This window comes from Somniosus microcephalus, chromosome 8, assembly GCF_052327205.1.
Source record: "Somniosus microcephalus isolate GS21.2 chromosome 8, FLI_Smic_1.0, whole genome shotgun sequence".
NCBI classification, from domain to species: Eukaryota; Metazoa; Chordata; class Chondrichthyes; order Squaliformes; family Somniosidae; genus Somniosus; species Somniosus microcephalus.
The window spans coordinates 157,361,000-157,388,124 of record NC_140994.1 but is presented as its reverse complement, the minus strand read 5'-3'; the positions used below and the strand labels follow the sequence as shown (position 1 = coordinate 157,388,124).

At 46.2% G+C, this 27,125-nt stretch overlaps 1 protein-coding gene across 2 annotated transcripts in view; it reads left to right on the top strand.

Annotated features, from left to right (window-relative positions):
* tspan17 (tetraspanin 17) overlaps positions 1–27,125 on the top strand; it is a 106,294-nt gene that overhangs the window by 52,687 nt on the left and 26,482 nt on the right. The window lies entirely within an intron of this gene.

Genomic DNA, 27,125 nt, shown 5'->3' with positions numbered 1-27,125 from the left:
ATAATCTCTGGATTATTACCTGAGCCACGAGCGAATTTGGCTAGGACAAAGAAAATGAGAGAGTTAAATGCGTGGCTCAAAGACTGGTGTGGGAGAAATGGGTTTTGCTTCCTGGGACACTGGCACCAGTACTGGGGCAGGAGGGAGCTGTTCCGTTGGGACGGGCTTCACTTGGCCAGTGCTGGGACTAGAGTCCTGGCGGATCATTTAACTAGGGCTGTAGAGAGGGCTTTAAACTAACTAGTGGGGGGGAGGTTCCTAGAGAGCAAATGATAAAAATGACAACAGAGAAGGTCATAGACTTAGGTAGCAGTGGGGAAGTTAAAAACCAGAGCGTGTCAGGAAGGGGCAGAAGGTAAGGAGTAAAAGGTAAAGTAATAAAAAGGGCAAAAGCAGGAACTAAGTGTCAGAAAACATATTTGAAAGTTCTCTATCTGAATGCACGTAGCATTCGTAACAAAATAGACGAGTTAATGGCACAAATAACTACATATGGGTATGATCTTGTGGCCATTACAGAAACATGGCTGCAGGGTGACAATGCCTGGGAATTAAACATACCAGGTTATTTAATGATCAGGAAGGACAGGCAGGAAGGAAGGGGAGGTGGGGTGGCTATGTCAATAAAGGAAGGAATCACTGTAATACAGAGAAATGATATTGGGTCAAAAGATCAGGATAATGAAACAGTTTGGGTGGAGGTAAGGAATAATAAGGGGAAAAAAACACGAGTGGGCGTAGTCTATAGGCCTCCGAACAGTTGCAACTCTGTTGGACGAAGTATCAATCAGGAAATAGCTGAGGCTTGTAATAAGGGAACATCTGTAATTATGGGGGATTTTAACTATCATATTAATTGGACAAATCAAATTGGGCAGGGCTGCCTTGAGGATGAGTTCATTGAGTGTATTAGGGATGGGTTTCTTGAGCAGTATGTAACTGAACCGACCAGGGGGCAAGCAACCTTAGATCTGGTCCTGTGTAACGAGACAGGATTAATTAAAAATGTCCTAGTAAAGGATCCCCTTGGAATGAGTGACCATAACATGGTTGAATTCCATATTCAATTAGAGGGTGAGAAGGTTGGATCTCAAACAAGCATGCTAAGCTTGAATAAAGGAGACTATGAAGGTATGAGAGCGGAGTTGAGTAGAGTGGATTGGGAAAATAGATTAAAGGGTAAGACGATACATGATCAGTGGTGTACATTTAAGGAGTTATTTTACAACTTCCAAAAAAAATATTTTCCACTGAGAAGAAAAGGATGTAAAAGAAAAGACAGCCATCCGTGGCTAAGTAAAGAAATTAAGGATAGTATTCGACTAAAAACAAGGGCATATAAGGTAGCCAAATCTAGTGGGAGGATAGAGGATTGGGAAAACTTTAAAAGACAGCAAAAAATAACAAAAAGATTGATTAAGAAAGGGAAGATAGATTATGAAAGTAAATTAGCAAAAAATAAAGAAAGAGATAGTAAGAGTTTTTATAGTTATATAAAAAGAAAAAGGGTGGCTAAAGTAAATGTTGGTCCCTTAGAGGATGAGACCGGGAAATTAATGGTGGGAAATATGGAGATGGCAAAAACACAATGAATATTTTGTATCAGTCTTTACAGTAGAGGACACTAAGAATATCCCAACACTGGACAAACAGGGGGCTATAGGGGGGGAGGAGCTAAACACGATCAAAATCACTAAGGAAGTGGTACTCGGTAAAATAATGGGACTCAAGGCGGATAAATCACCTGGACCTGATGGCTTACATCCTAGGGTCTTGAGGGAAGTGGCGGTCGGGATTGTGGATGCATTGGTAATTTTCCAAAGGTCCCGGCAGACTGGAAAACTGCTAATGTAACACCCTTATTTAAAAAGGGCAGTAGACAGAAGGCTGGAAACTATAGACCGGTTAGCCTAACATCTGTGGTAGGTAACATTTTGGAGTCCATTATTAAGGAGACAGTAACAGGACATTTGGATAATCATAATTTAATAGGACAAAGTCAGCATGGTTTTATGAAGGGGAAGTCATATTTGACAAATTTGCTGGCGTTCTTTGAGGAAGTAACGTATAGGGTGGATAAAGGGGAACCAGTGGACGTAGTGTATTTAGACTTCCAAAAGGCATTTGACAAGGTGCCACAAAAGATTATTGCTTAAGATAGAAAATCACGGGATTGGGGGTAATATTCTGGCATGGATAGAGGATTGGCTATCTAACAGAAGGCAGAGAGTTGGGATAAATGGTTCATTCTCAGACTGGCAATCAGTAACTAGTGGTGTTCCGCAGGGGTCAGTGCTGGGTCCCCAACTCTTTACAATCTATATTAACGATTTGGAGGAGGGGACCGAGTGTAACATATCAAAGTTTGCAGATGATACTAAGATGGGAGGGAAAGTAGTGAGTGAGGAGGACATAAAAAACCTGCAAGGGGACATAGACAGGCTAAGTAAGTGGGCAGAGATTTGGCAGATGGAATACAATACTGGAAAGTGTGAGGTTATGCACTTTGGCAGGAAAAATCATAGAGCAAGTTATTATCTTAATGGCAAGAAACTGGAAAGTACTGAAGTACAAAGGGATCTGGGGGTCCTGGTGCACGAAACTCAAAAGGTTAGTATGCAGGTGCAGCAAGTGATTAAGAAGGCCAATGGAATGTTGGCTTTCATTGCTAGGGGGATAGAATATAAAAATAGGGAGGTATTGCTTCAGTTGTACAAGGTATTGGTGAGACCGCACCTGGAATACTGCGTACAGTTTTGGTGTCCATACTTAAGAAAGGACATACTTGCTCTCGAGTCAGTACAAAGAAGGTTCACTCGGTTAATCCCGGGGATGAGGGGATGGACATATGAGGAGAGGTTGAGTAGATTGGGACTCTACTCATTGGAGTTCAGAAGAATGAGAGGCGATCTTATTGAAACATATAAGATTGTGAAGGGGTTGGATCGGGTGGATGCGGGGAGGATGTTCCCGATGATGGGTGAAACTAGAACTAGGGGACATAGTCTTAGAATAAGGGGCTGCTCTTTCAAAACTGAGATGAGGAGGAACTACTTCACTCAGAGGGTGGTAGGTCCATGGAATATGCTGCCCCAAAAAGCTGTAGAAGCTACATCATTACATAAATTTTAAACAGAAATAGACAGTTTCCTAGAAGTAAAGGGAATTAAGGGTTACGGGGAGCGGGCAGGAATTTGGACATGAGTCTAGGTTCGGATCGGACATGGCCCTGTGGGTAGCGGAGCGGGCCCAGGGGCCGTGTAGCCTGATCCTGCTATTTCGTGTGTCTAATTCTGTTAGATTCAGGAGATGGTTCTGTGATAGTAGATTGGCGGTTAGGATCAGATCAGCCATGATCTGATTGAATGGCGGAGCAGGCTCGAGGGGCCGATTGGCCTAGTCCTGCTCCTATTTCTTATGTTCTTATGTTCATCAATAACGTGGCCACAATACGAGATCTGCTTCTGGAAAAACTCGCATTCGTGGCAATTAGCTCGGAGCCCATATTCCTTCAATCTAGTGAGCACCTGCTCCAGGATGGCGAGGTGATCACTGTCATTTTCGCCCGTGACCAGGATGTCGTCCAAATAACACTGGGTCCCTGGAATCCCTTGCAGGACTTGATCCATTGCCCTTTGCCAAATAGCCGGAGCTGATACTACTCTGAACACCAGCCGGTTGTATTGGTAGGCCTTTATGAGTGTTGATCGTGTGGTACTGTTTCGAGGCTGCTTCTACCTCCATTTGCAGGTACGCCTGGGCCAGATCAATCTTATTGAAGCGTTTTCCTCCAGATAGCGAGGCGAAAATATCTTCAATCCGCGGAAGCGGATATTGTAACATGTGAAGGACTGGGTTCACTGTCACCTTAAAGTCCCCACAGATGCGAACCTTCTTTGGTTCCCCAGGCGTATTACTCAATGACCTCTTCATTACAGGAACGATGGGTGTAGCCCACTCGCTCCAGTCCACTTTGGACAGTACTCCAGAACGTTCCAAACCTTCCAGCTCTGCTTCGACGGCTGGGCGGATTGCATAAGGCACCGGTCTGGCCTTAAAAATCTTTGGGCTTGCATTTTCCTCTATTTTGATCATCGCTGTTATGCCTTTTAGTGTTCCGAGTCCCTCCTGGAACACTTCTTGTGCATCAGTTAGCATTTTTGACAGTAGTCCAGGTGTGATGTCGTCATCCTTTTTGGCATCTACAGTCAGTGCTTGTATGGAATGCCAATCTAGCTGTATCTTCCGAATCCATTCAAGACCTAGTAGTGGTGGTTCTCCATCTGGCAATACATATAGGTCCATTTTTGGTGTTTCCTTGCCGTTATATATAACGTTCACCCTTATTTTTCCTTTGGGGTAGACTTTTTGCCCCGTGTACGTCTTCAAGACAATCTCTGTATCTCTCAAGGGTATATGTGAGAATAGCCGCTTGTAGTCCCTTCGGTTTATGACTGTTAGGGCTGATCCTGTGTCCAATTCCATTTTCACTTGGACTCCGTCTATCTTGAGCGTGACCCAGATAGTTTGGTGATCCTCCATTTTGATCACATTATGTAGTTTCAGACAACCCAGCTCCTTGCTTCCGGAGTCTGTATCACTTTTCTGTTCGTCTGAACTACTCTCCGTCACCTTATGTACCTTTTTGTACTTCTCCTGTGGAGATTTCTTGCTGCTGGTTTCCTTTCCCGACCTGCAGACTCTTGCTATGTGTCCTACTTTTCCACACTGTCTGCACACTTGGTCCTTGAACCAACAATCCTTATGGTCGTGTGTTGTTCTGCCGCAGCGATAACACTTCACTGCTCCATATGACATTTCATTTGTGCCATATTCTTGCGGTCTCCGTTGTATCTCTGCAGCGCCCCGTGTGGCTGCTTCGTGTGATACTGCCATGCTGAAAGCCTTGTCCAGCGTAAGATCCTTTTCTGATAGAAGCCGTTTCTGGGTTCCTTCACTTTGAAGCCCACACACAAACTAGTCCCTTAAAGTATCTGCTAGTCCCGTTCCAAACTGGCAGTGTTTCGATAGCTTGCGCAGTTCTGTTAAATACTCAGCATTACTTTCGTCTTTATGCTGGTTCCTTTTGTGAAACTTAAATCTTTTTGCTATCAGCAGCGGTGTGGGGTTTGAGTGGTCCTGTAGGATTGCCACTATGCTTTCAAAATCCTTTTCCACTGGCTTCTCTGGGGTTACTAGGTTTCGCAGTAAGCCATATGTTTTTGCACCCATGGAATTCAACAATACCAGTGCTTTCCTGGCATCTGGCACTTCATTCGCCTTGCAGTACACTTCTATGCGTTCTACATATGTCGCCCAATCTTCGACTTCATTGTCGAACGCTGTGACACTGCCACTCTTCGGCATCCCTGGGTGTGGTTAGACTGGCTAAAAATGGCGTCTCCCGCGCTCTCCCTTCTCCGCTGCAGCTCAAAAATGGCGTCTCCCGCGCTCTCCCTTCTTCTCTGCTGCGGCTCAAATGGCATCTCCCGCGCTTTCCTTTCTTCCCCCGCGGACGCTGCTCAGCCCTTGAACACCGGCCGCGCTCTGCACATTTTCCTGCACGCCTCTCTCATTGACGCCGCTCGGTCCTGAACCCTGGCTGCGCCCTGTGCGCTTTACCCTCTCTCTCTGCTCCCGTCGACGCTGCTCGGCCTTTTCCTGTGCCGTCGGTCGGCTGTAGCCGCCACTGTGCGGGAAGGGTCTGTGCCGTACCTGTTGCCAGCCTGCCTCGCTGGAGTCTCCGCCGGATGGTCAACGCCCGTGCCTCTGGAATCGGCATTCCTCTGCAGAGTTGCAGGTAGGTTCGAATCGCCTCGTCGCCAATGTTAAATCCGTGAATCTTGATGTATGGTGTCCTTCAAGAAATAGACAGAGACTGCAGAGGAACAATCAACAGGTGTTTTCTGGATGAGGGTTACTCTAAAACTAACAGTGCAGATCCCTACTCAGGGTTTATATACAGGTGTGGTCACTGCCGGTACTACAGTATACAGGAGCTGTAAAAAGTGGTTCTCCCCTTAAAGGTACATACACTACAGTCACCCAATCTGCGTTTGGTCTCCCCAATGTAGAGGAGACTGCATCGTGAGCAGTGAATACAGTATACTAGATTGCAAGAAGTACAAGTAAATTGCTGTTTCACCTGGAAGGGGTGTTTGGGGCCCTGGACAGTGGGAAGCGGGGAGGTATAGGGGCAGGTGTTAAATCTCCTGCGCTTGCATGGGAAGTTGCCAGGGGAAGGGGTGCTGGGTGTGATAGAGGAGTGGACTAGGGTGTCTTGGAGGGAGCGGTCCCTACGGAATGCTGAAAGGGGAGGGGAGGAGAAGATGCGTTTGGTGGTGGGATCACTTTGGAGGTAGCAGAAATGGTGGATGATGATCCTTTGAATGTGGAGGCTGGTGGGGTGAAAGGTGAGGACAAGGGGAATCCTATCGTGGTTCCGGGAGGGGCTGGGGCGAGGGCAGAAGTGCGGGAGATAGAACGGACACGGTCGAGGGCCGTGTCAACCACGGTAGAGGGGAATCCTCGGTTGAGGAAAAAGGAAGACATGTCGGAAGCACTGGTGTGGAAGATGGCATCATCGGAGTAGATGCGGCGGAGACGGAGAAACTGGGAGAATGGAATAGAGTCCTTACAGGAGGTGGGGTGGGAGGAAGTGTAGTCCAGGTAGTTGTGGGAGTCAGTGGGCTTGTAATGAATATTGGTGAATAACCTATCCCCAGAGATGGAGACGGAGAAGTTGAGGAAGGGAAGGGAAGAGTCAGAGATGGACCATGTGAAGGTGAGGGAAGGGTGGAAATTGGAGGCAAAGTGAATGAAATTATCTAGTTCGGGGCGAGAGCAGGAAACGGCACCGATACAGTCATCAATGTATCGGAAAAAGAGGTGAGGGAGGGTACCAGAGTAGGACTGGAACAAAGAGTGTTCCACATATCCCACGAAAAGGCAGGCATAGCTAGGACCCATGCGGGTACCCATAGCAACACCTTTGATTTGGAGGAAATGAGTGGAGTTAAAGGAGAAGTTGTTCAATGTGAGAACAAGTTCAGCCAGGCGGAGGAGGGTAGTGGTGGATGGGGACTGGTCGGACCTCTGATCAAGGAAGAAGCAGAGCGCCCTCAGGCCATCCTGGTGGGGGATGGAGGTGTAGAGGGATTGTACGTCCATGGTGAAAAGGAAGCGGTTGGGGCCTGGAAACTGTTAAAGTGGCGGAGGGCGTCCGAAGAGTCGCGGATGTAGGTGGGAAGAGACTGGACAAGTGGAGAAAAGATAGAGTCGCGATAGGAAGAGAGAAGTTCCGTGGGGCAAGAACAGGCTGAAACGATGGGTCTACCAGGACAGTCCTGTTTGTGGATCTTGGGAAGGAGGTAGAAGCGGGGTTGGGGAACTATGAGGTTGGCGGCCATGGGGGGAAGATCTCCAGAGGAAATGAGGTCAGTGACAGTCTTGGAAACGGTGGTTTGATGTTCGGTAGTGGGGTCATGATCCAGGTGGAGGTAGGAGGAGGTGTCGGAGAGTTGGCGTTCAGCTTCTGCTAGGTAGAGGTCAGTTCGCCAAACAACAACAGCACCACCCTTGTCAGCAGGTTTAATGACGATCTGTTCTAGTGGTGTTGGTTGAGGGATAAACATTGGTCAGGACAGCATTAGAACTATCCTACTCTTCAGATTGTGTCATAGGATCTTTTGTGTATACCCATGCAGGCAGAGGTGCTGGGGAAGAATGTGCTAAACCCAAGACTCACACAGTCTACTACTCAAACTCGGTGTGGATTAGGGAGGAGGAAGAGCTTGGAGCTTCTAATATTTTGAATACAAGGAACAAAAAAGAAAAGTTCAGACAAGCGCTGACCATAGTATATAAAATGGAGAAAGACAAGAAAGGTTATATTGGTGGGGAGAAAGAAAGAGTGAGAGGTTAGAGGCTACATGCAAGACATGGATTGCCCATCTGGTGACTAGGTTCTTATATTCTGTCCAGGAGCGCGAGAAAGGTGCTCCAAGAGGCTCTGCAGATTTGCTAGTAAAATTCATGTCTTGGTATGAACTTGGATACTAGAGAAAGTTATAAAGTGATGAGAAGCAATTAATTATTTGTGGTAAAGGGGAAAGCAAGGTCTTTGGAGGAAGCTTTAACAATTGAAGTCATAAGAAATGGTGAGTCCAAGAATGTTAATGTGAAGAACACCCAAGGGTGGCGACATGAAAGGTAATGGTTGGTAGCTGTTGGTTAGACGTCAGAGACATTAAGAAGCACGACTTTCATTGCCCCATTAGAAGAGATTGAGAGAGTACTGGGAATAGTGAGCACTGCGGGTATCCAGTCTGAAGGAGGTTGATGGAATATAGAGTGGAATTATTAAGAAAAGAGTAGATATGGATGGAAGATGTTACATAAACTTGGTTTGTATGCCCTTGAATTTAGAAGTTTAAGGGATCAATTTGAGGTATTTAAAATGATTAAGGGATTTGATAGGGTAGGTACAAAGAATCTATTTCCTCCAGTGGGGGAATGCAGAACAAGGGGGCACTATTTTAAAATTAGAATCAGACATTTATGACACAGGAGGAGGCCATTTGGCCCATTGTGTCTGTGCCGGCCGAAAAAGAGCTATCCAGCCAAATCCCACTTTCCAACTCTTGATCCGTAGCTTTGCAAGTTACGGCACTTCAAGTGCACTTGTTAAATGCGATGAGGGTTTCTGCCTCTACCAGTCTTACAGGCAGCGAGTTCCAGACCCCCACCACCCTCTGGGTGAAAAAACTTCTCAAACCCCCTCTAATCCTTCTAACAGTTACTTTAAATCTGTGCTCTCTGCTAAGGGAAATAGGTCTTTCCTAACCACTCTCTAGGCCCCTCACAATTTTATACACCTTAATTAAGTCTCCCCTCAGCCTCCTCTGTTCCAAAGAAAACAACCCCAGTCTATCCAATCTTTCCTCATAACTAAAATTCTCCAGCCCTGGCAACATCCTCATAAATCTCCTCTGTATCCTCTCCAGTGTAATCACATCTTTCCTGTAATGTGGTGACCAGAACTGTACAATGTACTCTAGCTGTGGCCAACTAGGTCAAGCATAACCTCCCTGCTCTTCTATGCATAGGCTAAAAAAGGAAAGTATCTCGTATGCCTTCTTAACCATCTTATCTACCTGTCCTGCTACCTTAAGGAATCTGTGGACATGCACTCCAAGGTCTCACTGTTCCTCTACACTTCTCAGTATCCTACCATTTATTGTGAATTCCCTTGCTTTGTTAGCCCTCCCCACTTTCCCGGATTGAATTCCATTTGCCACTTTTTTGCCCACCTGACCAGTCCCTTGATAGCTTCTTGCAGTCGACCGCTTTCTTCCTCACTATCAACCACACAACCAATTTTTGCATCATCTGCAAACTTCTTAATCATGCCCCCAACATTGCAGTCTAACTCATTGATATATACCACAAAAAGCAAGAGATCTAGTTTCCTGGATCACTGGGTCTGCTTCTGGGAAAGGTGGGACTTGTACAAGTCGGACGGTTTACACCTGAACCAGAGGGGAACCAATATCCTTGCGGGGAGGTTTGCTAGCACTGCTGGGGGGGGTTTAAACTAACTTGGCAGGGGGATGGGGTACAGAGTGGAGCTATAGTAGGGGGTGATTTACAGCCAAATACAGAGGGAAAAACAAGTCAGCTGGGAAGGCAAGGCAAAAGAGAATATGGCAGGGCTGGAAGGCATTTATTTTAATGCAAGGAGTCTTGCAAATAAGGTGGATGAACTGAAGTTGTTGTTGAACACATGGGAGTATGATATTGTTGCTATCACGGAGACATGGTTGAGGGAGGGTCAGGACTGGCAGCTCAATATTCCGGGGTATAGAATCTTCAGGCGAGACAGAGGGGGGTGTAAAAGGGGAGGGGGTGTTGCAATATTAATTAAGGAGTCAATTACTGCTGTAAGGAGGGATGATATATTAGCGGGTTCCTCTAATGAGGCCATATGGGTAGAACTTAAAAACAAAAAGGGGGCAAGCACTTTGCTGGGAGTGTACTATAGGCCCCCAAACAGTCAGGGGGAGATAGAGGAACAGATATGTAGGCAAATCTCAGAAAAGTGCGAAAATAATAGGGTAATAATAGTGGGGGATTTCAACTTCCCCAATATAAATTGGGATAGTCAGAGTGTGAAAGGCTTAGAGGGTGCAGAATTCTTAAAGTGCATCCAGGAGAGCTTTTTGAGCCAACAATGTAGCCAGGCAAGTGGTGGAAGTGTCAGTAGGAGAGCATTTTGGCGACAGTGACCACAATTCAGTGAGATTTAAGGTGGTCATGGAAAAAGACAAAGACGGCCCGGAAATAAGGGTTCTAAATTGGGGGAAGGCCGATTTTAATATGATAAGGCAGGATCTGGCCAAATTGGACTGGGAGCAGCTACTTCTAGGAAAATCCGCATCAAAACAGTGGGAGACTTTCAGAAGGGAAATAGAGAGAGTACAACGCCAACATGTTCCTGTAAAGGTCAAGGGTGGGACCAACAAGCAAAGGGAACCTTGGATGACAAGGGATATACAAAAATGCATTAGAAATAAAAGGGGGGCTTTTGGCAGTTACAAAAGACTAAAGACGGAAGAAGCCCTAGAGGAGTATAAAAAGTGCAGGGGCATACTTAAAAAAGAAATTAGGAGGGCGAGGAGGGGCCATGAAATAACACTGGCGAGCAAAATAAAGGAAAATCCTAAGATGTTTTATAAGTATATTAAGGGCAAGAGGATAACCAGGGAAAGGGTAGGGCCCATTAGGGACCAAAGTGGCAATCTGTGTGTAGAGCCAGATGATGTAGGCGGGGTTTTAAATGAATTTTTTGCATCTGTGTTCACTATGGAGAAAGACGATGCAGACATAGAAATCGGGCAAGGGGGCTGTGACATACTTGAACATATTAGCATCGAGAGGGAGGAGGTGCTAGCGGTTTTAGCAGGCCAAAAAGTGGATAAATCCCCAGGCCCGGACGAGATGTATCCCAGGCTGCTGTGGGAGGCAAAGGAGGAGATTGCAGGGGCTCTGACACAAATTTTCAGAACCTCTCTGGCCACAGGGGATGTACCAGAGGACTGGAGAACAGCTAACGTAGTACCATTATTCAAGAAGGGTAGCAGGGATAAACCAGGGAATTACAGGCCAGTGAGCCTAACATCTGTGGTAGGGAAATTATTGGAAAAAATTCTGAGGGACAAAATTAGCCTCCACTTGGAGAGGCAAGGATTAATCGGGGATAGTCAGCATGGCTTTGTCTAGGGTAAATCATGTCTGACAAATCTGATTGAATTTTTCGAGGGGGTGACTAGGGGGGTGGATGAGGGAAATGCTGTGGATGTGGTTTACATGGACTTCAGTAAAGCTTTTGACAAAAGCCCCGCATAGGAGACTGGTCAAGAAGGTAAGAGCCCATGGGATCCAGGGTGCCTTGGCGCGTTGGATCCTAAACTGGCTGAGTGGCAGGAGGCAGAGGGTGATGGTCGAAGGTTGCTTTTGTGACTGGAAGCCTGTGTCCAGTGGGGTACCTCGGGGATCGGTGCTGGGTCCCTTGTTTGTGATCTACATAAATGATTTGGATGAGAATGTAAAAGGTATGATCAGTAAGTTCGCAGATGACACAAAAATTGGTGGGGTGGTAAATTGCGAGGAGGAAAGCCTCAGGCTACAGGACGATATAAACGGGTTGGTCAGATGGGCGGAAAAGTGGCAAATGGAATTTAACCCTGAAAAGTGTGAGGTGATGCATTTTGGACGGACAAATAAGGCAAGGGAATACACAATGAGTGGTAGGACCCTAGGAAGTACAGAGGATCAGAGGGACCTTGGTGTACATGTACATAGATCCCTGAAGGCAGCGGAACAGGTAGATAAGGTGGTTAAAAAGGCATATGGGATACTTGCCTTCATTAGCCGAGGCATAGAATATAAGAGCAGGGAGGTTATGATGGAGCTGTACAAAACGCTGGTGAGGCCACAGCTGGAGTACTGTGTGCAGTTCTGGTCGCCTCACTATAGGAAGGATGTGATTGCTTTGGAGAGGGTGCAGAGAAGATTCACCAGGATGTTACCTGGGATGGAGCGCCTCAGCTATGAAGAGAGGCTGGACAGGCTGGGGTTGTTTTCCTTGGAGCAAAGGAGGCTGAGGGGGGACCTGATTGAGGTGTACAAAATGATGAGGGGCATAGATAGGGTAGATAAAGAGGAACTTTTCCCCTTAGTAGGGGGGTCAATAACAAGGGGGCATAGATTCAGGGTAAGGGGCAGGAGATTTAGAGGGGATTTGAGGAGGAACTTTTTCACCCAGAGGGTGGTTGGAATGTGGAACTCAATGCCTGAAAGGGTGGTAGAGGCAGGAACCCTCACAACATTCAAGAAGCATTTGGATGAGCACTTGAAATGCCATTGCATACAAGGCTATGGACCAAATGCTGGAAAATGGGATTAGACTGGACAGGGATGGATGGGCGGCGCAGACACGATGGGCCGAAGGGCCTCTTTCTGTGCTGTAAAACTCTATGACTCTCTATGACTCTACTGAGCCCTACGGAATCCATGTGTCTATCTGCCCTCAGCTCATTTGCCTTATTGAATGGACTCCTTGCATTGAAGTATATACCATTAAGCAGTGCCAAACTCTCTCGTCTATTTTCTAGCCTTTGTTTCATTTGCATTCCAAACTCACTTACTAATTTTCTGCCTTCCATTTCCAGCTTTGCTTCTCTCCCTTCTGAATCTGTGCTCAGGTTTCCATCCCCCTGCCAAGCTAGTTTAAACTCTCCACAACAGCACTAGCAAAACCCCCAAAGAGGATACTGGCCCTGGCCCTGTTGAGGTGCAACCTGTCCGGCTTGTTCAGGTCCCACCTCCCCCAGAATGGGTCCCAATGCCTCAGGAATATAAAGCCCTCCCTCCTGCTCCAGCTCTCCAGCCACGCATTCATCTACTCTATCCTCCTATTTCTGTACTCACTAGCGTGTGGTATTGGGAGTAATCCAGAGATTACCACCTTTGAGGTCCTGCTTTTTAATCTCTTTCCTAGCTCTAAAATCTGGCTGCAGGATCTCATCCCTCTTTCTACCTATGTCATTGGTACCAATATGGACGGCCTACTCCTGAGTACCCACCATCACAGAAGCCAGTCTTCAGCTAATTCGATTCACTCCACGTGATATCAAGAAATGGCTGAGCGCACTGGATACAGCAAAGGCTATGAGCCCTGACAACATCCTGGCTATTATGCTCCAGAACTAGCCGCGCCTCTAGCCAAGCTGTTCCAGTGCAGCTACAACACTGGCATCTATCCGACAATGTGGAAAACTGCCCATGTATGTCCTGTCCACAAAAAGCAGGACAAATCCAATCCGGCCAATTATCACCCCATCAGTTTACTCTCAATCATCAGCAAAGTGATGGAAGGTGTCGTCAACAATGCTATCAAGCGGCACTTGCTCACCAATAACCTGCTCACTGATGCCCATTTTGGGTTCCGCCAAGGCTACTCGGCTCCCGACCTCATTACAGCCTTGGTCCAAACATGGACAAAGGAACTGAATTCCAGAGATGAGGTGAGAGTGACTGCCCTTGACATCAAGGCAGCATTTGACCGAGTGTGGCATCAAATAGCCCGAGTAAAACTGAAGTCAGTGGGAACCGGGGGGGGGGGGGAGAAACTCTTCACTGGCTGGAGTCATACCCAGCACAAAGGAAGATGGTTGTGGTGGTTAAAGGTCAATCATCACAGCCTCAGGACATAGTTGCAGGAGTTCCTTAGGGCAGTGTCCTAGGCCCACCTTCAGCTGCTTCATCAATGACCTTCCCTCCAACTTAAGGTCAGAAATGGGGACGTTTGCTGATGACTACACAGTGTTCAGCGCCATTCACAACTCCTCAGATAATGAAGTAGTCCATGCCCTCGTGCAACAAGGCCTGGATGACATTCCAGCTTGGGCTGATAAGTGGCAGGTAACATTTGCGCCACAGAAGTGCCAGGCAATGACTATCTCCAACAAGCTGCACATGTGGTTATCCAGGACATGAGAAGAATTCTGGACTTCCCACATGGCACAGAATGTGCATTCGATGAGACTGAGGTGCCCTGCCATGCCTCTATTTATTGGACTACTAACTAAACTTCTTTGTTTAACCCACTGCCCTAACTTGGAGAGAAAAAAGACAATTCTTTTACTGAAGGTCAACAAGACCCACTGAGATACTAAACATGAAAAACCTTAATATTAGATATCTAGATACTTAATTTAGAATACTCCACTCCTTTTTCCCCTCTTGACCCTGGCACCAGGGAGGCAACATATCATCCTGGAGTCACTTCTACGGCCGCAGAAACGCCTGTCTGTTCCCCGAACTATTGAATCCCCTATCTGAAACATGAGAAACTGCCTTCCTCCTCATCACCAAATTCCTATTAATACCAAATTCTTCTACTCTGTTTTGCAATTCACTGATTGCGATTCACCCAGCTCTGCCTCCAAGCTCTGAGCTAGGTCATTCAGGCGTTCAATCAGGAACACTTTTACACCAAAGGGTAGTGGGGATCTGGAACCCTCTTCCCCTAAAAAGGTTGTCAGTTGAAATTTTCAAGGCAGATCGATCGATTCTTGTTAACTAAGTGTATCAAGGGATATGGAGCAAAGGCAGGTAAATGAAGTTGAGGTACAGGTCTGCCATGATCTAATTGAATGGTGAATAGGATCAAGGGGCTGAATAGGCTACTCCTGTTCCTATATCATTGATGTAAAGAATGAAAGGGGGGAGCCTTTGAGGGGTCAGTGGGCACGTTCGGTGGCGGGTCGGGTGGGAACATTTTTTTTTGACCGCTTCGGGACACTGCTGTCAACCCGCTGCCACGCGACTTTCCCAGATGTCGGGGCTGAACAGACCCAACATGCAGCGGCGGGGGGAGGCAATTCAGGTCATTATGACGTTTGTAACAGCCCATTAAAAAGTATTTTGAGCTCACCGTACCATTTTATGAGGTCACCCACGGGGTCCACGCTGCTCGGGGATCACGTCAGGTAAGGAGGTCGGGAGTTGTATGACCATGGGATCATCTCATTACTTGACAACTGCAAATGTGCTATAAAAGCTCCCATCTCACAGCTGTTCACTTTCCAAGCTCAGAAGCTGTTGCTTACTGCATTTGGAAGACAGATTGAGCTTTTATGCAGGTTGCAAGTGTTTGGAGCAAACTCTCTATCCAGTGTCACCTCATTGGAACAACTTCTCTCACCACTGACAGATCGCTTCTGTCATCTCAAGTTCACCTGCCATCTATTACATCAACATCGATGCCCTTGAAACTATCTCTCACCTTGGTCCTCAGAATCCCATCATGATCAGCACCAACAACAACCTTCTCCACAATCAACTGATGCTGCACAGGACAGAGGGCATCAGCACTCGACCACATTGCTGCCAGGGATGGCCTCACCATGGCTAGATTTACTTCACTTGATGCTGTACACCCTGGCTGCTATATGATGCGCCAGGTTGGCACCACCCCACACCAACACCATAAAGCATCCCTACAATGCCCAAGCCATTCCTTTCACACTCATGAACATTGCATAAGCATATGGAGGGAGTCATGGGAGAGCCTGGGTGCAGCCGTGCACTTCTGTGAAGTGCTTGTCGGTGCAGTACCTCAATGTTCTCACTGACAGCACAACTGTCAAAATAAATTTGTGCATGGTCCCTTTAAGGAAATCGGCTGATGATGCATCATCAAATGACGTCATCAGATCTGCTGCCTTCAATTGGCCGGGAACCCCTCGGCGGGCTTAACAAGCCCAATCAGGGGAAAGTCATTTTGGACAGCGGGCTGGAGCCAGCAGCAAGGCCAGGACCCGCCACCGACATCGCCCGCCACGGATACGCCGAGGTAGGGGAAATCGCGGCCAAAAAATTGAGAGAGGGGATAGACCTATGAAATCCCTGAGGTTATGGAAAAAATATGTGGATGATCCATCAAGTACAGCATTAAAGATTTAAGAGGAACCTAGATGGTCATGAATATAACTTTGGTGGAAGGCCATATAATTGTAACTTGTTTAGAAATGCGTAGTGGCAAACAAGACTGACCATTCACCAAAGTGTTAAGGAGCAGAGTTCAAAAGTTGTGTGACTTGGGGAACTAGATCACAAGGGAAATAAAAAGAAAAATATTGCAAATGTTGAAAATGTGAACAAAAACAGAAAAAGCTAGAAACACACAGGGCTGAATTTTGCCGGCGCTCAGTGTGCAGGTTTGGAGGCGGGTCTGCTGTCAAAATAGCAAAGATTGACGGTGGGTAGGAAATCCTCTGTCAATCTGCCTCCACATGAGTCTCCCAGCTGTTGGGTCTGTCTGCGCAGAGCTGACCCGGAGGCGGGAGACAATTTAGATCTTTAAATGGCTTGTTAACAGCCAATTTAATGCAATTTTGAACCTACCTTGTAATTTTACGTGCTCCCCCACGGGTTACCCGCTGCTCGAGGAGCATGCCAGGTCACTCTGGCATGTGTTGAGTCTGCTTTGAATTATCGGATAACCTGACCGCTTCAGAAGTGGTATAAAGGATACCATGTTGCAGCTGTTCAGTTTCAGAGCTCAGAAACTGTTGGTTACTGCATTTGTAAGACATATAGAGATTTCTTTAGCTTGCAAGTGTTTAGAGCCAACCCTATATCCAGTGACCCCTCATTGGAACAACCTCTCACCAGTGACAGATCGCTTCTGTCATCTCAACTGCAGCTGCCATCTATTGCAGCAACAGCAGTGCCCTTGAAAAAATCAGACCTTGGTCCTCTGAATACTTCCACGACCAGCCCCAGCACCAACATCACCAGGCACACCAACATCACCAACAACAACACCAACCTTCTCCGCCATCACCTGATGCTGCACAGGACACACGGCATCAGCACCTGACAACATTGCTGCCCGGGAGGCCAGCGGTTGCATCACCATGGCCAGATTTACTTCACTTGACGCTGTACACCCTGGCTGCCACATGATGTGCCAGGTTTACACCATTCCACTCCAGGACCATAAAGCATCCCTATAATGTCCAAGCCATTCCATGCACATTCATCACTATAGCGAGGGGAGGGGGAGTTGTGTCTGAACATTCACTGGAACTCACTAAGACACTTCTCAAGGTGAGCATGGATCTGTCCAATAAGGTGAAGTGTTGAAAATATAGATTTCAATGTTTGACAACACATTAACAGGAACTTCACGGGAACATTGGCTAAACCTCTCAAGTACCTACCCTTGTGTGTTGTTAATTGGTATGCTTGCAGTAGGATGAGGGTGAGTGTGAGGGGTGGCTAGTGAGATGGGGAAGTGAAAATGTAGATGGCGAGGGAGGGGTGGAGGTGCAAGGTAAGTTGGTGTGAGTAAGGCTGTGCAGGAGTAGGGTATGAAAGGCAGAGTGATGGGGATGTGATGAGTGGCACAGCAGGGTGAGTTTGAGTGTGGCTTTGCAGTAACATTTCGTGATTTATTAAGATCATCGAAAGGTTGGTGCCACTGCAGCCAGGGACTCCTGATGACATCCCTGCTTGTGTCCTCCTGTGCAATGTGCAACCAGACTGCGTTGATCTCCTGGGGAGGTCTCTTCCGCCCATGGGAAGGTAAGAGGGAAGGCATCTCCCTGCGTGCTGTGACTCCCTCCATAAGCATATGGAGGGAGTCATGTGTGAGCCTGGGTGCAAACATGCACCTTTGTGCAATGCTTGTCGGTGTTTGCAGCACCTCAATGCTGTAGAACACTGATAGCACAACTGTCAATCAATGTGGCTGTGGTCCCTTTAAGGAAATGGCTGGTGACGCATCATCAAATGACGTCATCAGACCTGCTTCCTATTAATTAGCCAGGAACCCTGCAGAGGCCAATCTATGGAAAATCATTTTCAGAGAGCGGCTCCGGAACCTGCCATCTTGCCTCTGCAGGGAAAATCTAGCCCACTGAGTCAGTTAGAATTTGTGGGAAGAATAGACAGCTGTGTTTTGGGTTTATACTCTTCAGAACTGAAAAGTAAGAGACAGACAGGCATATCAATAGGATCAGAAAAAGGGACAATGGGAGGGGGGAAAAGACCAATACTGAAGGGGTATCAGTTGAATGATTGCTGGTTGATCTAACCGATCACCACAGTCAAGTGATAATGAAGCATTAAAGAAATACAAGATGTTAAAGATACAAATGTATTACAGCTAAGGTAGTGGGAGATCTCTGGAAAAAAATGAGATGAAAAACATAGAAAATCTCGATCAGGTGATCAAGACCAGCAGTGGACTAGTCATGTTGAAAATCATACTGCTGATTGTGGTTTCAGAACATACCACTGTAAAGGCAGTAGGATGTAGTTAGAAGGGTGAGGGATCACATACTCAGGGTGAACAAGATCAAATTTCCAAGAAGACAAGTTGGACTGGGAATAAGTGAAATTGAAAAGACGACATAAGGCAGGGCATACATCCTGAGAATGATGGAAAATGCATCATTGGAAGCAGAGATCGAAGTATCGGACATACATGGTGAGATGGAAAGGAACACCAGGCAGAACTTCTTTGGAGATTTGAGTTTGAGGAAAAATAAGTCACTTTCCTCTATAGAACTATCAACTGCACCATCAAGATTGGAGAAAGTTGGACAGGAGAATTGAAAGAAGCTCTGAGAAGCAGATTTCGAAAGGCCAGCAAAAGAGCAGCAGCTGGTTGAGCAGGAAGGAGGAGCTGCCATTTCTTTTAGGTAAAGTTTTGATTGGCAGCGGTAATAGTGGGATTGTAGAAATGACTAGCAGCAATAAATTTGACTCGGGAGTCTTCAGACTGTTGAAAGCACCAAATATAAGTCAGAATTTGCACAGGAGACAGCAGAACGACAGATGTAATGCGAACTAAGCTGTAGCACTAAATCTGATAAAAGTGTAGTGTCCGTGTGTAGATAAAGACACTGAAGACAGGAGTTGGTTCATAGGTATTTACTAAGCAAGTCTGGGGGGGGGGGGGGGGGGGGTTTCTAAAGGATATACACAATACACAGGCTTATATAGCCCAAGTGGCAATTACCTGCATTACGCACACCTGGGGCTCTTAAAGGCACATACACCATAATTGCTCTTAAAGGCACATACACCACAATTCCTCCCCTTCTAGCTAACTAGTACATCATATTTTAAGTAATTATTAATTACATGTTATATGCAAAATAATATACATTGCTGTATTAATTAATTATAAGTTAGTCTCTCAGGAGGCTTCCTGACTCGGTCCGGATAACGCCTCGGGGGTGTAGTAGTTTCTGGTGGTGTAGTAGGTTCTTCTGGCAAGGCTGATTCGGCTTGAAGGCCAGTGTTGGGTTCATCGGGCTCCAGTATCACCGGATTGGAGGTAGATATGGGTATCTCTACTTCATTGTTAGATGTATAGAGTGGTGGTGTAGGTTGTCCCTTTTCGGATGACTTGATGATTTGGTCAGCATGGCGCCTTATTATGCTGTCTCCGATGTCCACGGTATACATCAGTGGTCCTAATCGTGTGCAGATAGTTCCAGGCTGCCATTTCTCGGTACGGTAGTCCCGGGCCAAAACCGGTTGGCCTATCTGGAAGGCCCTAGTTGGCCTTTCATTCATGCCCTGAAACTGCCGGTTCTCCACGTCCCTTCGGATGTTGGGCTTGACCAAATCCAGCCGGCATCTTAGGTTCCTATTGTAGAACATCATGGCGGGAGTTTGGTTAGTAACCATATGCGTTGCATTCCTATATGCAAATAAGAAGTTATCCACCTTGTGCTGAAGTTTTATGTCTTCATTACCCATGGCCTTGATGGCCTTCTTGAAGGTCTGGACAAACCTTTCAGCCAATCCATTGGTGGCGGGATGGTATGGGGCGGACATGTAGTGCTTTAGCGCCTTGTTCTTTAAGAACTTTCTGAATTCTTAGGACACAAATTGCGGTCCATTATCAGAACATATCTGCTCCGGCAGCCCATTCCTGGCAAATATGGTCCTTAATACTGTGATGGTTTTTTCCGTGGTGGTGGAGGACATCTTTATTACCTCCGGCCACTTGGCGTGTGCATCAACTGCGATTAAGAACATTGAGTCCATAAATGGACCAGCAAAGTCGATGTGCACCCTTTGCCAGGGAGATGAGGGCCACTCCCATGGATGTAGAGGGGCCTGTGGCGGAGCATTTTGGACCTTCTGGCATCCTAGGCAGCTCTTGGTCATGTCTTCGATGTCTCCATCGATACCTGGCCACCATACAAACGCCCTAGCTAGGTTCTTCATTTTCACTCCACCCAGATGCCCCTCGTGAAGCTCCTTTAGCACTTTATCCTGGAGTTTGGGTGGAATCACCACTCTGGATCCACACATCAAGGTTCCTCGGCACACTGACAGCTGTTCTCTTCTTTGCGAGAATGCTGGCAACAGTGGTTCGCCATGTGCTGGCCATCCCTTCACTGTTAAATCGTAGACCCGTGAGAGAGTAGGGTCATTTCTTGTCTCCCTTTCAATGGCAGAATTTGTCACCGGTAGACATTCCACTGGTAGAGTGGAATATCTCTACTGGGTCTACTGTAGGTGCCTCTTCTATCGTTGGCAACGGTAGGCGTGATAAACCGTCAGCATTCCCATGCTGTTTTGACCCTTTGTATTCAATGTTGTATTGGTGTGCCCCTAGAAAAAGGGACCACCTCTAGTCTTTGTGCCGTCATAATGGGGACACCTTTTTTTAGGGTTGAATATGGAGATGAGGGGTTGATGGTCAGTCAGCAAGGTAAATTTTTGTCCGTGTAGGTAATGGTTGAATTTCTTCACTCCCCATACCAGGCTGAGTGCTTCCCTGTCTATCTGGGCATAGTTACGCTCAGCTGAGTTCAATGAGCGTGCGCAAAAGCTATCGGCCGTTCCGAGCCATCAGGGAATCTATGGGACAATATCGCTCCTATGCCGTAAGGGGATGCATCGCACGCCAGTCTGATTGGTAGTGATGGGTTGTAATGAGCCAAAATTTTCTCGGATGTGATTAAGTCTTTACATTTATGGAAGGCACGTTTACAGTCTTCGTTCCATTTCCAAATCACTCCTGTCTGTAGAAGATCATTAAGAGGGTGTAGAATAGTTGATAAGTTCAGTAAAAATTTATGATAGTAATTTATTAATCCCAGGAATGACCTTAATTGTGAAACATTTTCAGGTGCTGGGGCTTTTATAACTGCTTCAATTTTTTCAGGTGACTTATGCAACCCTTCCTTATTAATTATGTGGCCACAATATGATATCTGATTTTGGAAAAATTCGCACTTGGGGCGATTTGCTCGTAGGCCCCGTTCTTTCAGCCTAGTGAGCACCCGCTCCAAATTGGCAAGGTGCTCGTTGTCGTTTTCTCCTGTTATAAGGATGTCGTCTAGGTAGCATTGAGTCTCCGGAATCCCTTGCAGGACTTGCTCCATAGCTCTTTGCCAGATAGCTGGAGCTGATGCTATTCCAAAAACCAGTCGATTGTACTGGTACAGGCCTTTGTGTGTGTTTATTGTGAGATACTTTTTAGAGGTCTCCTCAACCTCCATCTGTAGATATGCCTGTGCCAAGTCAATTTTTGTGAAACGTTTCCCTCCGGATAGTGAGGCGAAAATATCTTCTATCCTCGGAAGAGGATACTGTACCGTGTGAAGGACCGGGTTTACAGTCACCTTAAAGTCCCCACAGATGCGAATTTTTTTCTGTTCCTCAGAGTTATTTTTCAATGTTTTTTTCATGACTGGAACGATGGGTGTTGCCCATTCGCTCCAATCTATTTTGGATAATACGCCTGCCTTTTCCAAATTCTTCAGCTCTGCCTCGACTGCCGGACGTATTGCGTATGGCACCGGTCTTGCCTTAAAAAATTTTGGAATTGCTGTATCTTCCACTTTTATTGAGGCGGTGATGCCTTTCAAGGTTCCTAGTTTCTCTTGGCCAACGCCAAAGAAGTGTTTCAAGATGTCTTTTAATCATTCAGGTATGATGTCATCATTGTTTTTTTCCTTACTGGTCACCGTCAGTGTCTGAATGGAGTGCCAGTCTAAACGTATCTTCCTTATCCATTCACGTCCCAACAACGGTGGACCACCATCTTGTAGAATGTATAAATACAACTTTTGTATTTCTTTGCCGTTGTATACCACAGGCACCCTTATTTTTCCTTTGGGGTAGACTTTCTGCCCCGTATATGTTTTTAAGATAATGGATGTGTCTTTTAGAGGTATATGCGAAAATAGCCTCTCGTAATCTCGTCGATTTATTACGGTTAGAGCTGATCCTGTATCTAGCTCCATTTTAACTGGGGACCCTGCTATTGTGAGGGTAACCCAAATGGTTTGGTAATCCTCTTTGGCAAGTACATTATGTAATTTGAGACAGCTTAGTCTCTTGTTTCCGGAGTCGCTATCGCTATTCTGGTCTTCGGAGCTATTGTCCGTCATCATTTGTACCTTCCTGTACTTTTCTTTATTGATTTTTTGTTTTCTGTCAGTGGATTTATTTTGTCCAGATTGGCATACCCGTGCAATGTGTCCAATCTTACCACATTGCCTGCATGCTTTGCCCTTGAACCAGCAGTTCCTCTGGTTATGGGTGGATCTGCCGCAGCGATAACATCTTCCGAACTCCTGTGTCATTTTATGGGTGCCGAAGTCCTGTGTCTCTTGTTGTATCTCTGCAGCTCCTTTTGCTGCTGCTTCGTATGATACAGCCATACTGAAAGCTTTGTCCAATGTTAAATCTTTTTCAGAAAGCAGTCTTTTTTGTGTTCCTTCACTTAAGAGACCGCAAACAAATTTGTCTCGAAGATAATCCGATAGTCCTGCTCCGAATTGGCAGTACTTTGATAGCTTTCTTAATTCGGTTAGGTAATCAGCGTTACTTTCATTCTTGTGTTGATTTCTCTTGAAGAACTTGAATCGTTCCGCTATCAGCAGCGGTGTTGGGTTTAAATGCTCCTGCAGGGTATCAACAATTTCTTTAAAAGTCTTGTCCTTTGGTTTGGCTGGAGTGATTAAATTTCGTAACAGCCCGTATGTCTTCGCGCCCATTAAGTTCAGAAGTACTGAAGCTTTTTTTTTCAATCTGTTATTCCATTTGCAGTGCAATAAACCTCTATTCTTTCCACGTATGTGGTCCAATCTTCTATTTCGCCATCAAAAGCCTCAATATTACCAGATTTAGGCATTTCAGAAAAGATATGGCGCTTCCCGCGCTTTTTTTTTCTCTCTGTAGCCACGATATGGCGCTTCCCGCGCTTTCCCGCCGCTGCTACCGATAACAACGCTGTTTTACTGTGGTTTCCGTTTATTCACTGTTGGAGACTCGTTCCCGACGGAGGTCTAAACGCTGACGTGCTTGCCGCGCCGGCCGTCTCTCGAGTGCACCCTCCCAGTCCGTTATTGCTTGCCTCCGATTTCGCTGCCTGTCTCAGCTGTAGAGCCCGCCGCTGGAGCTCCAGCCTGATGCCCAGGAAGGATTAGCGCAGTACCTGTCACCAGCTTGGCCAGCTGGTGAAACCACAGTTTCTCTTACTTCCTTGAGTCTTCTGGACGCTGGAGGAATCGATGTCCTTGAGGTGCTGCCGAATTGCAGGTAAGTCCGTTTCCACCTCGTCGCCACTGTAGTGTCCGTGTGTAGATAAAGACACTGAAGACAGGAGTTGGTTCATAGGTATTTACTAAGCAAGTCTGGGGGGGGGGGGGGGGGGGGGGGGGGGGTTTCTAAAGGATATACACAATACACAGGCTTATATAGCCCAAGTGGCAATTACCGGCATTACGCACACCTGGGGCTCTTAAAGGCACATACACCATAATTGCTCTTAAAGGCACATACACCACAAAAAGGTGTGCGGTACAAAACCTTCCATGCCAGCTAGAATAACACTAGTTACTTTGATGGCACAGATGGAAGAATCAGAAGACTAAAAGCAACGTTTGGACCTGGGAAGAAAGAAAAGTCGTAGTCAGAGAATCACCTACAGTGGCTTCTCTTCCTACTACCGCATCTTTACATCTGGTGTCCCCCAGGAATCTATCCTTGGTCCCCTCTTATTTTTCATCTACATGCTGTCGCTCAGCAACATCATCCGAAAACACAGCGTCAGTTTCCACATGCACGCTGACGACACCCAGTTCTACCTCACCACCACCTCTTTCGACTCCTGCACAGTCACTAGATTGTTAAACTGCTTGTCTGACTGGATTTGCAGAAATTTCCTCAACTAAATATTGGGAAGACCGAAGCCATTGTCTTCGGTCCCCGCCACAAACTCCATTCCTTAGCCACCGACTCATCCCTCTCCCTGGCTGAACCAGATTGTTCACAATCTTGGTGTCATGTTTGACCCTGAGATGAGCTTCCAACCACATATCTGTGCCATTACTAAGAACGCATATTTCCACCTCAGCAACACCACTCAACTCTGCCCACCTCAGCTCATCTGCTGCTGAAACCCTCATCCATGCCTTTGTTACCTCTAGACTTGACTATTCCAATGCACTGTTGGCTGGCCTCTCACATTCTATCCTCCGTAAACGTGAGGTCATCCAAAACTCTGCTGCCCGTGTCCTAACTCTCACCAAGTCCCGTTCACCCATCATCCCTTTGCTCCCGGTTAAGCAACGACTCTATTTTAAAATCCTCCTCCTTGTTTTCAAATCCCTCGATGGCGCCGTCCCTCCCTCTATCTGTAATCTGCTCCAGCTCTACAACCCTCCAAGATATCTGCATTCCTCCAGTTCTGGCCTCTTGCGCACCCCCGATTTTAATCGCTCCACCATTTGTGGCCATGCCTTCAGCTGTCAAGTCCCTAAGCTATGGAATTCCCACCCTGTCTGCCTCTCTACCTCTCTTTCCTCCTTTTAAGATGCTCCTTAAAACCTACCTCTTTGACCAAGCTTTTGGTCATCTGCCCTAATATCTCCTTATGTGACTTGGTGTCAAATTTTGTTTGACAGCTCTCCTGTGAAGCACTTCGGGATGTTTTACTACATTAAAGGCACCATATAAATACAAGTGGTTGTTATTTTTGTTCTAAAAAAAAATTCTCAAAGGCCTTCCTAGTTGGCTGACCTATATTTGGCTAATTTACTATGATTTGTTACAGGGTTTTCTGCAAGCGGTATGTAAGAGACAGTGATCAAAAAAGCCCAGCAATGACATGGCACATACAGCGGTAGAATTTCTGAGTCCTCGCCTGTGGTGAGATACCTGACCTGCCTTGAGTGTAAATTGGAAAGCTGCAGGTGCACTGCTGCGATTTTCTGATTCATACTCCTGGTAAGCCAGGTACCTTGCCATTTGCGAGAATTACTTGGGCTGAATGATCTGTTTCTATACTGTATATCCCAACAAGTCCATGCCGGTGTTTATGCTCCACTCGAGCCTCCTCCATTCTTTCTTCATCTAACTCTATTCCCTTCTCCCTTATATACTTATCTAGCCTCCCCTTAAATGCATCTATACTATTCGTTTCAACCGCTTCCTGTGTTAGCGAGTTCCATGTTCTCACCACTCTGGGTAACGAAGTTTCGTCGTAATTCCCTATTTGATTTTTTGGTGACTATCTTGTATTGATAGGTGGATTTGTAAGGAATTAGCCACACACTCATGCTAGCGGGGCTGGGGTTATTTGTCTCTGGCCAGTCAGAAGCCTCTGAGCTGCTCCAGGGACCCCCTTGTGGTTTCGAAGCACTCCCCTATTCCTGAGTTCTGACCCCCGGACTTATTCGGTGGCGATGTAGACAGAAAACAATGTGACTCGTGGTTTGGGTGCAAAACAGACCAGTATTTATTGAAAACAAAAGAAAGAAAAATCGATATGGCTCTTATGCCTGGTACAGCACTTTTGCTTAAATCAGTACACTTAGTGTCCACTAGAGGGCTCCCTGCTCAGTGCAACACTACTTTACTTTAAATACAGTACTTTTTACTTAAAAACCCTTTGTGCACTACAGCACCTTAGCTTAGTGGCTTTTACTTAAAAACAGCACTTTAATACAGTTACTTTAAAAACAGCTAACAGCGCTTACCACAGCACTACAGCTTGATGCAACACTCCTTTTAAATACAGTTTCAAATACAGTACTTTGAAACAGCTACTCCTTTAATACAGTTTTAAATACCGATTTCAGTGTTCCCTATAGCACTTCTCTGCTAGGTGCAACACTGTCTTGCTTAAATAGGGGAGGAGAAACGGACACAACGAAGGGAATCGACTAAAATCACAATTCTAATGAAATTCCCACTTTACTCCCACCCCTATACCTATTCTAAGTTGCCTTGTGGAAGGCCAGAAAAATATATGCTCACCACTGGAAATGCCTGCTTCGTGTCCTGCGAACTTAGATCTTCACTGCCCCGAAGTGAAAAACACCTGTGTTTTAAAAGTAAACTGCTGGCGTTTTGCTTCTACAGGCAGACTCCCACGCTGTAGAGGGACACGGAGGCGAGGCCAGAGAGTGAGAGCTTCTGGGAAGCTATCTTTTATACCCCCATTTGGGGCCCGCCCAGATCCGGAGGTTTCTGGGCTAAAACAAAAGGGATCCAACTGCCCCATTGTCCAGTAATGGGTTTGGATGTGTTCTCCCATTCATTTAAACGGTTTCTCCTCAGTTTGGATGTGTCCACTTGATATACAAACAAATGCTAATAGCATTCAATTTCTTTGTAAACAAAGCATTGTCCTGTGGTCACCTGGAACTGCAATTGATTGACAGCCTTGAGTGCTTAGCAAACAAAGTTCCTTTGTTCATGCTGGCAGTTTCAAGCACTTGATCTTCGAGTCAACATTGTATAACATTCTGTAAACAGGCATCGATTGTCCTGCTGCAGGGTGGGGGGAAACTCCCCTTTGATTGACAGATTTGACTGCCCTTGAACCTTTCTTCACAGACACAGAAAGCTGTTTTCCAAGTCCTTTGTCTTCGGCCATGTGGTCTGACGGCCATTTTTGATCCCTGAAATTTTTAAAGGTGTATCACCCAGGGATTCTTTAATCAAAGAAATTAATCTTCGGAGCTGTAAATTATTGCGAATTCTTACATTTTGATTTTGCTTTGCAAAAA